The sequence below is a fragment of the Mustela nivalis genome (assembly GCF_964662115.1).
Source record: "Mustela nivalis genome assembly, chromosome: 9".
NCBI lineage: Eukaryota > Metazoa > Chordata > Mammalia > Carnivora > Mustelidae > Mustela > Mustela nivalis.
This window is the reverse complement of record NC_139028.1, coordinates 114482982-114497302: the sequence shown is the minus strand read 5'-3', so window position 1 is coordinate 114497302 and position 14321 is coordinate 114482982. Positions and strand designations below refer to the sequence as shown.

The window sequence follows — 14321 nt, the reverse complement described above, 5'->3', positions numbered from 1 at the left end:
CTGCCAAAATTTATTTCAGGCAGATGGGTGTGATCAGACACTTTTTCAAAGGATTTGTGTATTCTCAAGGCTTTGTGGCAGAAGCTTCTTAGGAGAAAGAAGTGTTCGTTATTGACAGGTAAAGTCAAAGATACTGGCATCATGGTTGATCCCAGTCTGCTCCTAGACGGGCTGAAATCATTCAAACATGGTTTTGGTCCAGTTTTTAATTGTATTTAGGGTTGCAAGTTAAAAATAGTTGGGGAGGGAAGATCCATAAATAAAATGCTGGTTTGAATCCAAACTGGACGAAGACAAATGGATGTAATACTTCCATGTCCTCAAATCTGTCCCGGTATCTCCAGTTTAGTCCCCAACAGCAGGCACACACAATGTTGCGCAGCTCAGAACATGCCCCTCAAGGCTCCTAGAACCTCAGACTTTTCTCCGCTATATAAGGGAGCTCCAGGTAGTAGTCTGTCTGCTGTGCCCGTCCTCCACCCACCCCAGCATCAGAACACCCGGTTTGACTTGACACTTTATCTTGACTCATCCGCAGACTTTTGCTTTCAAATACATGATCGTTCTTCGCAAATCTTGCCCCCAGCTTGTGTTACACAAGCTTCCGGGCCCCCGACAGGAAATCAGGTCAGTCCTTGTAAGGCACCAGAACTCTCCTTTTCAAGTCCGCCTTTCTGACCTTTACTTTCTACCCCAGGCTTGTTTATAACCTCAAGTCATCCACGCAGGTGAGGACGTACGCAATTTTCCGTATTTCTTTTTCTTTTTTTAAGATTTTGTTTATTTGAGAGAAAGAAGGAGTGAGAGAAGGAGAGATCACAGCAAGGAGGAAGGGTAGAGGGGAAGTGGACTCCTCTCTGAGCGGAGAGCCCAATGCGGGACTCGATCCCGGGACTCTGGGATCCTGACCTCAGCTGAAGGCAGACACTTAACTGACTGAGCCACCCAGGCACCCAATTCTCTGTATTTCTTAACCTACCTCTTCAACCCCCTATTTCTGCTAATGGCAGAAAAATAATGAACTTTGCCAATTCCAGCCAACTCAATCTTTCCGTTTTAAACTCCGTCTCTTAGGATTCTCTTTCCTTCTCCCCACAGTGTTCTAGTTGGTGGTTCACATATCATGCTGACCTCAGGGAGGGGCATCAAGGTCAAGGGCCATCTTCTGTTTCTCTTGCCTCACTTGATCTTGGCCATTGGACTCTATGGCCACTGCACCTACTACGGCGTTCCCTGGTGGGTGGATTAGAAAGGTACAGTGACTGCTTCCTGAGGAGCTCAGTGGCTCCCATCTCAGCCCTTCCTGGTACTACTGAGTCTCCATCTGGCCTCTGGCTTGAGTCTTGCAGCCCTCAGCTCAGCCCCAACTCCAAAGCAATCCTCAATGGACATCTGGCTCTCAGCTCACTCTCACACCCCTCTCAGGGGCTGGACACCAAGGAACTTTTAAAATTTCCCCCAACAGTAGAGGAGCCAAGGAGACTCAGGTTCAGGCTGTAAGTAGTAAGGAAATGCAGTTTATCTCAGACCTGCTTTACCTACGCAGGTGACAATGCCACTTCTACTCTGTGGCAGCTGTCCCTTGTTAGCACAGGGTACTTTGAAATGCTTTGTCTTCTCAGAGTTCTAGGAATGGAATGGAGCATAAGACTCTTCGGTCTACTATTATTTGTGATGAGCACAGAAAACAGAGCCCAAAGGTGCATCTAAACTCTTTCCCTCTTTTTCTAATCTTTTCCAATTCTGCTCTAGACTTAAAAAGGATTGTATTTCTGTGTAGAGGGGAAACCCACATGTCCTTCTCATTTCACCAGATAATGGTATAAATTCTAAGCTTTAGGTTTGTCACATTCTGTCTCTTGATATTTAAACAGAAACTTCTGAAGGGAAAAAAAAAATCCCTCTAGGGGCACCTAGGTGGCTTACTCAGTTAAGCATCTGCTTTAGGCTCAGGTCATGATCCCAGGGTCCTGGGACTGAGGCCCACATCGGACTTCCTGCTCGGTGGGAAGCCTGCTTCACCCTCTCTCTCTATCCCTCCCCCTTGAGGGACATCCCCTCTATGATCAATTTTAAAAGGTCTAGTTAAGGATTAAAAAGCCCAAGCCTTTGACCCTGATCTTTCTATATCATCCCTATGTAGAAGATACTGCTTCTAAAAAGCACTTGCTCCAGCTTAATGATGGAGATAGAGTCAAGGTTAAAGAAACAGGAAACAGAAAATGCATTGTTTGATATGAAAACATCTAGTTTTATCATTTTACAACAAGGAATCCCCTTCTCTCCCGAAGTCTTTTATGTCATTCGTCAATATATTGCACAGATATTTACATGTCTGCTCTACTGGGGACACAACCAAGACATGGATGTGCTCCCTTCTCTCCCAGAGTTCACCATCTAAGAGGGAGCACAGTGGATGTGCCAATCACAGGGAGTGCTGTCAGAAGGCCCCTGTCCCAGACTTAGAGTCCAGAAGTGACACCTAAATTTAGACATAACAGATGAGTAAAATCTAGGTGAATCGAAAAGGAAGAGTTTCCAAAGGGAATATTGTGTTCAAAATCCCACAAACAATGGAAAAACCCAAACAGATTCTTTATGTCTAGAGGACATAGGATATCAAGTGAGGAGTGGTGAGCAATGAGGCTAGAGAAGTAAGCAGTGTGTGTCAACTCTGTTAAGAGCTCTGGACTTTGGGGCTCCTGAGTGGCTCAGTGGATTAAGGGATCTGCCTTCGGCTCAGGTCGTGATCCCAGGGTCCTGGGATCAAGCCACATCGGGCTCTCTGATCAGCAGGGAGTCTGCTTCCTCCTCTCTCTCTGCGTGTCTCTCTGCCTACTTGTGGTCTCTGTCTGTCAAATAAATAAATAAAATCTCAAAAAAAAAAAAAAAAAGAACTCTGGACTTTATCCCAAAGCACTGCAAAGCCACCGAAGGAGTTTCAGCAGAGGAGTAATCTGTCAGAATTTTGTATTAAAAAGATGCTCTGGCTGCAGAGTGGTAGATGGGGGGCCCACGAAGAATGCACAGAATGAAGAAAGGGCCTAGAGTGAACCACAACCACCAATGGCAACAACACAATTAAGTGACAAGTGGAAAGGAACTCACAAAAGGAACAAAGGAGGGACCACAGGAATTGAAGGAAATTCAGGAGTGTGGCAACCGTAAACCAAAGGAAGAAAATTTCAAGAAGCAGACATAATTGAAGTCAACCACTGCCAAGAGGAACAGTAACTGGAAATTAACACTGGATTTAGCAAGAGGACTAATGATGACTTTGTTGAAAGCAGCTGCGGAGGAATAGAAGTTATACTGCGTTGGACTAAACCAATTGCATCAGTGTCCGTCCATCTCCTTCACTCACCATCTGGCCCTGCACTGGTGTCTTCCAGATGTTTATCATAAGTCCAGGGCCCCCTTTGAGCTGCACACCCAGATACCACTGACTACTTAGAATGTCCACTTGATTAGTTCAAAGATATCTCAAACCCAGCAAGTTCCAAGACACTCCCCCCACCCAAACCTGGTCGTCTCCCAGTGTGCTTCATCTCAGTCAATGGTACCTCCAGTCTTCCAGCTGCACGATCTATCCACGACAACTCTCTCCCGACCCTGTGTCTAAGCCATCATCACCTCTTGTCAGTTCTTCCTACCTATGTGGTCCTCTATCTCCACTGCCAGCATTCATATTCAAGCTACCATCTTCTCTCCCATCTAAATCCCAGTGGTAGCCTCTTCACTGGTTTTTCACGTCAACGGGCGCACCCCTCCATTCCCCACCCAGCAGCTGGAGTCATCTTTTTAAAATACATAGTTGATCACTTCTTTGCTTCAAATCCTCCAATAGTTCCCGCAGGCTCCAAAGGTGAAAACCGAAATTCTTTAAATGACCTGGAAAGTCCTGCATGTTGTAGTCCTTGCAGATTTTCCCAGCCCGGATTTACAACACATTCCTCTTGCCCTTGTTTTTCCTCCACTGTCCTCTCCATTTACTACACGTACCAAGCATCTTGCTGCTTCGGGTTTGGCATTCACATGCTCTGTGTCTCTGTAGCTAAGAACATGGTTCAGGTGTCAGACGTCTGGGTTAAAAATCCTAGCTTTACCCCAGCCTGGCTAACTGACCCTGGGCAAGACACTTCATCTTTCTATGCTTCCGTTTTTTCTTCTGTGAAATGAGGTTAATACTTACCTGTCAGGGTTTTTATAAGAATGAAATGAAATTACATGCGTGAAGCATTAAAAATGCAGTCCCCAATTAGAGTTAGTTACCATTACAATTTTCCCCATTCTCAGCCTAGTTAACACTTCTCTTATGTCAAATCTCAGCTCAAATGATCTGGGGGAGGTCTCCCTTCACACTCCCCCAACCAGATTATGACTCTTTGTTAGACTCTCACCTAGCATCCTGAAACTTTCATTCATTATACTTTGTGATTATATACCTCAGGGGTTATTTTATTAATGTCTGTCAACCCTCCCAGAATATAAGCTCCAAGAAGATAGAGACTGTCCATGTTACTCATCATTAGATGCCCCAGAACCCAGCACAGTGCCTGACACATAAGCTAGGCAGTTTTTTTGTTTGTTTGTCTGTTTAAGTTCTATTTCTTTATTTGAGACAGAGCACATGAGAGGGAAGGGCAGAGGGAGAGAGAAAATCTCAAGCAGACTCTGTGGAGTGTGGAGCCTGAAACGGGGCGCAATCCCAGGACCCGGAGATCATGACCTGAGTGGAAACCAAGAGTTGGACCCTCAACCGACTATGCCACCCAAGCGCCCCTAAGCCAAAATTTTTTTAAAATTTTATTTATTTATTTGACAGACAGAGATCACAAGTAGGCAGAGAGGCAGGCAGGGGAGGAGGGGGAAACAGGCTCCGGGATCCCAGGATCATGACCTGAGCCGAAGGCAGAGGCTTTAACCCACTGAGACACCCAGGTGCTCCAAGCCAAATTGTTTTTAAATGAATGTTTGGTTAAAGGGGAGGCAAGGTAGTGGAGCCAATGCATTCAAATCACCCAAGAAGATCGTGGTCATAAAGAGTAAGGGAAAGACTTGGAGGAGGCTCAGGATCTCTCACTTGTTAAAACTTGAGCGTGTTCACATGCTGATGGGAAGAAGCCCAAAGAGAGGGAACTCACCAGAATGACTAGATGCCATGAGACTGCAGGAGGGAATGGCACTTCGTGCAGAAGCCAGAAGAATCAGTCTCAGACAGAAGAGACACCTTTTCCATGATACAGGAATGAGAGATGAACATTCGGCTAGGTCTGTCTGGTGGCAGGAAGTGTTACCAGACCTTTCCATGAATCTTGGTAACTTAAGTAGCAAATCTGGATTCTCAGAGAAGCTCAGCACAGTTGGCTGATTTCATTCCATTCACTTTTGCAACTCACCTAAAAAGGAAGCTGACTTTTTTTCCTTCATCATTGACTATGCTGATGCACTACAGAGCAAAATAACAAGTTTCCAAAGCAACTGAAACTAGCGATCTCAGTGTTCCTTTTTTTGAGTCTGCTTCCTCCCCAAACTGGGAAATAGTATGGTAAAAGAATAACATGGTAAAATAGTAACGGCTGACGCTGGTTGAGGGCTTACTGTGTGCCAGGAGCTGTTCTTGTTTATCTGCAATAACTCATCTGATCCCCACCTTTTGATACCATTTTGCAGGTAAGGAGACTGAATCCCAGAGAGTTTAAGTAATTTGTTTGAGGTCAATAGCAAGTAAGTGGCAAAACCACTTTTAAACCCAAAGAGTCTGACTCCAAAATTGATGCCTTTAACCACTCTGTTATACTCTCTCTAGCAGAAGGGAAAGAACATATTAGGGATCAGAAGACCTGACGTCTCCACCATGAACTAACTCTGAACTTGGGCATTCACTTAGGCATCTGAACATCAGTTTGCTGAATGATAACGTTTACCCTACAAGGCTTTTCAAAGGACTATGAAATGCTAAAAATGGGAAATACTATAGAAAAGATCTTATTAGTATGTTGCCCATAAGATCTAATATCCTTGTCTTCTAACTGGGTCACAATCCAATAGCTTTTTTCAGACCCTTGGTTCCCATACCAGCATAGCAGGTGTCCTGGCTCCGTTGGCAGATTAGCTGATTCTCATCCCAACAGCTTTAATATCCCTGACCAAGTCTCCTTGATGACCAAAAACACCTTATTGGCCCCTTGCCCCCTGAACTCTCATGTATCCTTGGGAACGGTTGCAGCTTATGCCCTCACTTCTTTGATTTCCGTGACTGTTAAAAAACAAGTAATAGGAGCGTCTGGGTAGCTCAGTGGGTTGAGCCTCTGCCTTTGGCTCAGGTCATGATCTCAGAGTCCTGGGATCGAACCCCAAACCCTGTGTCAGGCTCTCTGCTCAGCGGGGATCCTGCCCCCCCATCTGCCTGCCTCTCTGCCTACTTGCAATCTCTGTCAAATAAATAAATAGAAATCTTTAAATAAAAAAAGTAATAAATAGCAGTTGTGGCTACTGGTGAGGCACATCCCAGTTTCAGTTCGGTGGTGGAATCACTGTTCCAGTTGAGTGGTGGAATCAGACTATCAGCGAGAAGAGAGCTTCTGGGTCATCTTTTAGTACAACTCCCTGATACGCCTCCCGACCCATTTTATAGTCTAGGAAAACCAAGGCCAGGTAGGTGAGAGATGATACAACCAGAGAGGATTGGTAGCAGGGCTTTTTTTTTTTTTTTCCCTTGAAAATGTTTTCAAATAAGTTTAAAACAAATAATTTCACCTTGCCAAAATCATAACTGTAAACTACTTCAGTCACTTACAGGTCTGTTTCACTAAGTGTACCTTTTCAGAAAGGAGCAAAATCCTACAACTCCGTTACCCGTAAATAAATAAATCCTTAAACCCAATAATTCATGCCAAGCCCATTCTTCACGTTGCCCTTCCTTGGCCATTTCAGGCATTTCCCCTGTGGAAACAGGCCCACATCCTCAGGGACAGAATAATCTAATGGTTAAATTCTGATTGCTCTGTACAAAACCCTATCTATTATTACTAGTTCATCTCCAAGTTTAGTCTCCTAGTCTGGAAGAACAGTACCTACCTCTTAGAGCTGGAGTGTGGAGTTGGTGGGGGGTGGGGGTGGGGGTCACATGGGATAATGCACTTTTAATACCCAACTGGCACTTTATAACTTTATTATTACTTGGGCATAATTCTTTTCTCTCTCAAGCAGACAGATAGCAGTTTACATTGCTTAACGACCTAAGACCTTGGACCACTCAGATGCTACTAAATCAAGGAGAAACCCAGCTGTGCCAGGCCTAGAACTGTCCATCCCCACCCCCACTCCCTTTTAAGACAGTGAGTAGGCCGGAATTCTCCCGGTTGATAAATGAGAAGAGCTGAGAAGGAGCGGAGAGAAGCTGCGGGGATGACTGTTCCGAGAATCTGATCTGCAAGCAGGCGAAATCTCCACCACGGAGACCATGGAGACGCTTTGGGAAGGAGAGCCGCCCTACCTGCCTGAAGGAGGATGCTCGGGAGAGAGGATGGAGGAGAGGCTTGCTTAAAGGGAGATGAACTGGAGGTGCCCAGAGAGAATTTGAAAAGGAAAACGGAGGCTGAATTTGGGGAAACCTTCCGGGCGGTGAGTGCCGTGACAGGATTGCGTGTCTCGGGGATACAGGTTTTGGAGGAAAGAAGGAGTAGGGACAAAGGTGGGGGTCCTCAAACTGCGGAGCCCGAGCCCCGCCAGCTGTGGGGGGTACCCAGATGGCCCAGGGTTGACCGGAAGGCAGCATTATGGGGAGCACCCACACGGAAGGTGGCGGGGGTCGGGAGCCGGCCGCAGAGCGGCCGCCGTGGTCGCCCCGGGGAAGGTCAGCGACCCCGGGGCCGGGGAGCTGTGCCGAGAACCGAGAGGGGCCGCGGTTACCATGGCGCCGGGCGGGGAGGGGGTGATTCGGGCCCCGCCCCGAGCCCCGCGGGGCCGTCGGCTCCAGATGGTCCCGGGCCTCCCGCGGGAGCCGGCGGCCTGCGGCAGGGGGGAGGCTATTGTCCTCCTTCCGCGGCGCCGCAGTCCCGCCGCTCGCGCCCGCGCGCCGCCACGCGCCCCGCCGCCGCCGGCCCCGCGCGCCCCCCGCGCCGCTCGCGCCCCGTGACAGCGCCCGCCGCCGCTCGCCGTGCGCCCCGCCGCTGCCGCCCGGCCACCCGCCGCCGCCGCCCGCAACCGCCCCTCGCGGCGGGGCTGCGGGCGCGGCGACGACCGGTGCGCCCCCGTCCGCCGCACTCCCGCCTGGCCGGCCGGCGCTCCGCACCGAGGTAGGTGCCGGCGCCCGGGCCCGCTTTGTCCCGGCGGCGGGGCGGCGCGCTTTGTGCGGCCGCGTGCGGGCGGCGGGGTTGGGGTCGGGGTCGGGGCTCGGGGCCGGCCGCGGGAGCCGAGGAGGGAGGATGCGGCGCCTGGCCCTCGCTCCCGCCCGGTCCGGGGGACAGGATGGAGAGTCATGTGCCAGCCACCCAGGTACCGGGGGTGAGGGTCGAGGCGTGGGGGACGCGGGCCTTTCCGGAGCGGAGCGAAGAGTCTTGCAAGAGTTGCGGCTGACAAACGCGTTGAGGGCTCGGGCCGGCTGTGCTGGGAGCGTGTGTGACAGCGCCGGCTGTGCCGGTGGCCGCCGCTCCTCCGCCGACCGCCGGCGCTGATCCAGGTGCTGCGGACACGCTCTGCCGTCGTCTGTGCCCGGCGTGTACGGACGCCCGGCTCCCTCTCCGGAGCTTGCTGGGGGCTTCCCTCGGGAGCCGGGGGGGCTCCTCCTAAGCCTCTTTGGTAGCTATCCCCATGCGCCCCTTTATGCTTCCTGACTGTGTGTGAGAGGGGACACGGCTGGCCGTGGGGACCAGAGCGCTGGCAGAGGGAGCATGCAGCCCCCTTCGGCCGGTGGGGAAGGAGCGGCGGAAGGTGTTTCTGTGGCCGGGACATCCGGACGGCTTAGAGTCCGCCCCGCACACAACTACCCCGCAAGGCCTCCGCGCTGGGGTGTTCCAACTCCAGCACCACGGTGGGCATTTACTGTCCACTCTGGCGCGGGACGACTTCACCCCACTGACCCCGTGGCGTTGCATGCTCGGCTGCGCCGCGGGCTTGTCCCTTTCCTAACCTGCTGCATGTTTTCTCCGCGGGTTGCTTCTCCGCCGCCCTCCTCCTCTCCCTCGAGCCGCCACGGTTCCAGCGCCGGCGAGCCGGTCGGTTCAGGCAGGCACGGGCAGGGTATCCACGAACCAGTTTTCCTTGAAGGTGGAAGGGGCAGAGTGAGTTCCAAATATGCGTCGAGTGCTGGACCAAGCTCTTGGTCAATTCGGAAGAGGAAAGGTTTAGAGAGGAAAAAGTTATTATGGATCTTAGATTTGTCCCTTGGAGAAACTGATGTAACCCAGCCGGTGCAGGCTTGGGGGAGGGGCATAGCAAGGGAGTGAAAATTAGTCTGAATAATTCTGCCTTGAGTGGAGGATTCCAGAGAGGATCAAACAACAATTCAGTGCCACTCTTCAGCCTGGTCCTTAAGTTCCGTGGAGGAGAGTCCCTGCGTTTCACCAGGAATACAGCCTTGAGGGAAATGGGTTAGGATGTTTTTCTCTGCAAGGGTCTCTGATTGCCCTGAGTGCGTTTTCTTTGGCCCTCCTAGGAGCCCTGAGTTTATTTGTAATCCCTTTTTCCTTTTATGTCTCTGCCGGTCCACTCAGACTTTGAGTCTAAGATTTTTATTTGGCCAAGGTCCCCATTTCTTCTCATCTGTTACTCACCCTGCTGTCATTTGGTCAACTCTCCCCCCCCCCCCCCCCACCGCCCATAGCATCTCCAGCCATCTCGTCCTTCTTCCGCACATCTGTGATTCGCCTGTGTCAGGGCCTCCGCTCTATTTGTCTCATTAGATCCAGAGTTCACTCTGTCTTCATTTCCTCTCTCATCGCCTGACCCTTCTGGTTCTTTGTGGGTCTTGAAGTTTCTCAGAGAAGTTACATTTTGAGTTCAGCATTGGATAGAGCCTGAACCCACCCAGAAGTTAACCTCGGATCACCCTCACCCCTGAAACTTGGTGTCTCTTCAGTCCTCATAGCTCCCCTAGCCAATTCTATCGCTCCTCATCTTTGGACAACGGTACCCTCAAATCAGGTCTTTAGTGTCCTCTGGGAACAAGGAGGAAAAGCAGGCTCCTGGGCCTCACCCCAGATCTACTGAATCAGAAACCTTGTGGTGGGGGTAAGGGAGGAAGGGGACAAGGGGGCCCTCAGGTCAGGGCCCAGTGGTCTGTGTTTTAATAGCCTCCAGGTCATTGTAATTCATGCAAGTTGGAGAATCCCTCATCCTGAACTATAGAGTTTAACCCTGAGCGTACTTCGACAGAGGGTCTCCTCCATTCCTATTTTTATTCTTTCCTTGTGTCTTTCTCCAGCTCTAAGAAAGACATCAATTGGCTGGCAAAAAAAAAAAAAAAAAAAAAAAAAAACCAGAAAAGAAAGAAAGAAGAAAAAAGAGTTACGGTCGAGTCATTCACTATTTCTTTCCTGAATGCCTCTTGTACCAGGCTGGGAAAAGACAAACATGAATAAGACGCAGCCCTTGCCTCCATGGGTTAAAAATGGAGCTCGCAGAGAGGCTCATAAACAAGCAAGAGTAATACAATGTGACGGGGGCAGTAATAGCTTCTCTCCCATGTGCTGTGGGATCTCAGAGGAGAGAACCATCAACTGTCTCTGAGGGAGGCAAAGACTTAATCAGGAGCGATATGTGGCCAGAGGAGGAATTAGGGTACAAGACAGGCTATATAGCCAGGGGATAGGATTTCGAGCCTGCATGCCAGCTGAAACGGGAGGAAAGGGGAAGTGGGACAGCTGCCCTTGAGGACCCGCCCGCGGCTGAATCCAGCAGCAGCCGGTGGAGAATCCAGCAGGACCCCCAGGCTTGCAGCTGGTGGGAGTTGGCTTTATTCTAGCATGAACAATGTAAGCTACTTGGGCCTGGCCTCGAGGTCAGTGGCTAAGAATAAGGTGCCGGTGGAACTGTAATCTGGATTAGCTGCCGTGCCATCCTGTTGCCGGAGTTTGGGAATCCATGGGGAGAATGAGGATTCTTCAGCATACAGACACACAGGGGTCATGAGTCTGGTGGACAAGCAGACTAAGCAGATGTGAGTATGGAGACCCAGATCCTAGGTGAGGAGTGATGTACTCAATGAAAGAACTCGGAGCAGGATCTATGTAAAGAAACTCCGTAGAAAACTGTAGGAATCTGGAGATGGCAGCAGGGGACAGAGAACACCAAGTATTGTCCCAAAGGCCAGGGACTGCAGAGCGCAAATGCTTGTCAGCCAAACCTCAGAGGCAATAGCACTGAACAACACCAGAGAGCACTATTCACATGCAAGTCCGTGGGAACCAACTCCTTGGAATCCCAACATGTGGCCCTAGAGAGATCCGTAATCGAAGGACACCGGTGCCATCCTGGTTCTTATCTATCTGACGGCATCCCTGGGAACTCAGGACACAAAGCATGTGTGTCAAAATTTGACTTGGCCAAAGGAGCATTTAAGTAGCTGAATTTTTCTTTGGGAGGAGGGGAGATTCCAAATCCATACTTTCTCTGCAAAATGATAGGATTCCATGGAGAGGCTCTAACAGCCAGACCTCACTGGGAGGTCTGGATCCCACGCCTGGGTCCCACTACGGGAAGACCAGGTTGGATCACCAAAAGGAATCCAGAGTAATACATGTTTAAGTTTTGTGCAGGTTATGGGGTCCCAAGGACACACAGTGGTTTGGAGACAGAGTCAGTCTATCTCTTTAAGGGTCTGCTCTTTGGTAGTACTAAGATATAAAGGAAGATTTAAGAATCTCGAGGTCTTCGGGGCCCCAGAGATGACAAAAATATGTGACATGGGGGTGCCTGGGTGACTTAGTGGGTTAAAACCTCTGCCTTCCGCTCAGGTCATGATCCCAGGGCCCTGGGATCGAGCCCCATATCAGGCCCTCTGCTTAGCAGGGAGCCTGCTTCCTCCTCTCTCTCTGCCTGCCTCTCTGCCTACTTGTGATCTCTGTCATCAAATAAATAAATAAAATCTAAAAATATATATATATGTGACATGGCTGGGAAGGAGAGAGGGAATGGTGGGGTCTGCAGAGAACTGGAAAGTGCCAGGCCCACCTAAAGGAATCCAAACTCAGTTGTGTATTTTGTTTGTTTGTTTTTGTTATCTTTTAGTTTTATTTGTTTAAGTAATCTCTATACCCAATGTGGGGCTCGAACTCATGACCCCGAGATCAAGAGTCACATGCTCTTCTGAATGAGCCAGCCAAGTACCCCCCAAATTAGTCCTTTTTAAACAGTTTATTGGCCATAGGCCTGGGGGCTGGCTTTAGTAGGTTCTGTGACTCTTGATAAAAGGAAAAAGGGTTATGGAAACAGAAGGCTGAAGGGCATTGTATGTGTGTAGGACTTTTGTGGGGAGGTCTATGTAGAGAGCATGTGAGTGCTGGAAATGTCAATCCCAGAGCTAAGTGTGTGCATGGCTACTGGCAAGGAAGCCTGGACCTGAATGGCTGAGAAAAATGGAATTGGTACCAGTTCGGGGCTTAAGCTCCTTCCCTGTTCAGTGTCTGCCAGCATTAGGTGACTCTAGTTCAGGTCACACCTTGCCCACAGCACTCTTTGCTCAGGGTGACTCAATTCTGCCCTAGAATTTATTTTTATATAAATATTTACAGAGAAAATTCAAAGAATCTGTTGGGTATTAAGAGAAATGATGAATTTTAAAGGAGCAAGGTGTCCCAGCTAGTGGAAATTAAGTTCTTTTCCCTATTACAGGGAATGCAAAACCCAGTCTAGGAGCCTTGGACCTTATACCTCACACCTCATTAATGCTACTCCCAGGGAAATCCTTGTGCCTGATTTCTCTTTGAGAGAAAGGGGAGGGGCAGACAGTCCTGGCTCCCTGTGGGTCAGGGTCAGGTTCAGCTTCATGGAACCAGTTAATGACAGAAGCCAAGTTCTGCTTTTGCGTGCCCAGGGGAACACACCTCCCTACCCACCCACAACTCACCACCCATCCCTTCTCCTTTCCCCCAAACTACACACGAGATCCTCCTGTCCACCCTCCCGGAACCAGAGACTGCCAATATCATAGCCTTCACCCTAGGAAGTGGTGTTAAGGGTTAAAATGTCTTCATGTTTGAAAAGTACTAGGAAAATGAGAAATGCAGACTTGGGGTTCTAATGAAGTTGCAGACCCAGCCCCCTCCATTCCCTTGAACGGCTGCTGAATGCTGAAATATACAAGAAACTGGACAGTAGAGGGTTTTTTAAATCCCGAGCAGCTAATCTGAATCTCCTTTGTTCGTTTTGAGAAGGACAGAGTTTGCATAACGTAGACCCATGAGTAGTGCTGGCAAGCATATGTGGTCCTAATTTCCCTAGCCTGGGCCCTTGAAGGGAGCCCCGGCTGCTGATGCTTCCCAGGGAGCTCCAAAGGACTCCAGGATGCTCGAGGAACATGTAAGTGTGATGATTGGGAGCTTGTTCCCCAAAGTCAGAAAGAACCTCTCTCTGGAACCCAGCTCTGCTCCTTCCAGCTGTGTGACCTTGAACCATGACTTAACTTTCACCGTGCAGCTTCCTCTATGAGTGGGGATGACCATGAACCCTTGCCCCGTAAGGGTTGTGGTGAGGTGACACATGTACATAGCAGGGCCACGTCTCACAGCTGACATTTACCTAGCACCTGTCAGGTATTCCCTGGAGCAAACAAAAGGGAACAAAGGGGGAGAGAACCATACCGTGTCCTCCTCTGAACTCTTGGGCACTTTGTCTCTACTTACCTAAGAGTGCATCACAGGCTTCCTGGTGTATTCTAAATCCATCTCAGCTGGAGAGCAGGATTAGGGTCTTTTCATCTCAGATCACGGACTGGGTATAAGAGGTCGTCTTATGTGGAGTGGGAGCTCCGAGCAGTTTGTGGAACCACGAAATGGAAGAACTCCAGTTTAGACTGGGGTCCTACGTCTGCTTCCTGTGCTACCCTGGTTTGTGCACTGCCCTCCCGAGCCATGCTGTTAGCCATCGTCATTTTCAGTCTCCAGCTTCACCCACTGTCCCTCCCTGGAGCCTGTTTTCTCTGCCACAGCACTCTGAGACACTCTTGCCTTCCTGTCCCCCTCCATGTTCATCTCTTGGGTTCCTGTCCTCTGCTTCCCCACTGTGGCTTCCCCTCTCCCACTAGGGGCTGATCTCCATTGACAAGAGAAACCACAGCCTTTGGCCCTCAGGAGAGTGGAGAAGATCTAGGGCAAGAGGAG

At 49.7% G+C, this 14321-nt stretch overlaps 1 protein-coding gene and 1 long non-coding RNA gene across 3 annotated transcripts in view; one reads left to right on the top strand and one right to left on the bottom strand.

The window, feature by feature from the left end:
* Positions 1 to 4793: 4793 nt before the first annotated feature.
* On the bottom strand, positions 4794 to 14235 carry LOC309873304. The gene is made up of 3 exons (XR_014316277.1): positions 13845 to 14235; positions 9134 to 9263; positions 4794 to 5399 (listed from the first exon to the last, which is right to left on the bottom strand). It is a non-coding gene; the product is annotated as an uncharacterized lncRNA (long non-coding RNA).
* Positions 6444 to 14321, top strand: part of SPTBN2 (spectrin beta, non-erythrocytic 2) — a 38330-nt gene continuing 30452 nt past the window's right edge. Inside the window, exon 1 of one of the 2 annotated variants that reach the window (XM_082748606.1) lies at positions 6444 to 7626. The gene's annotated coding sequence lies outside the window, so the exon portion shown is untranslated. Of the gene's footprint in view, positions 7627 to 8206; positions 8301 to 14321 lie in introns of those variants that run through there. The other variant, XM_082748607.1, reaches the window with a different exon arrangement.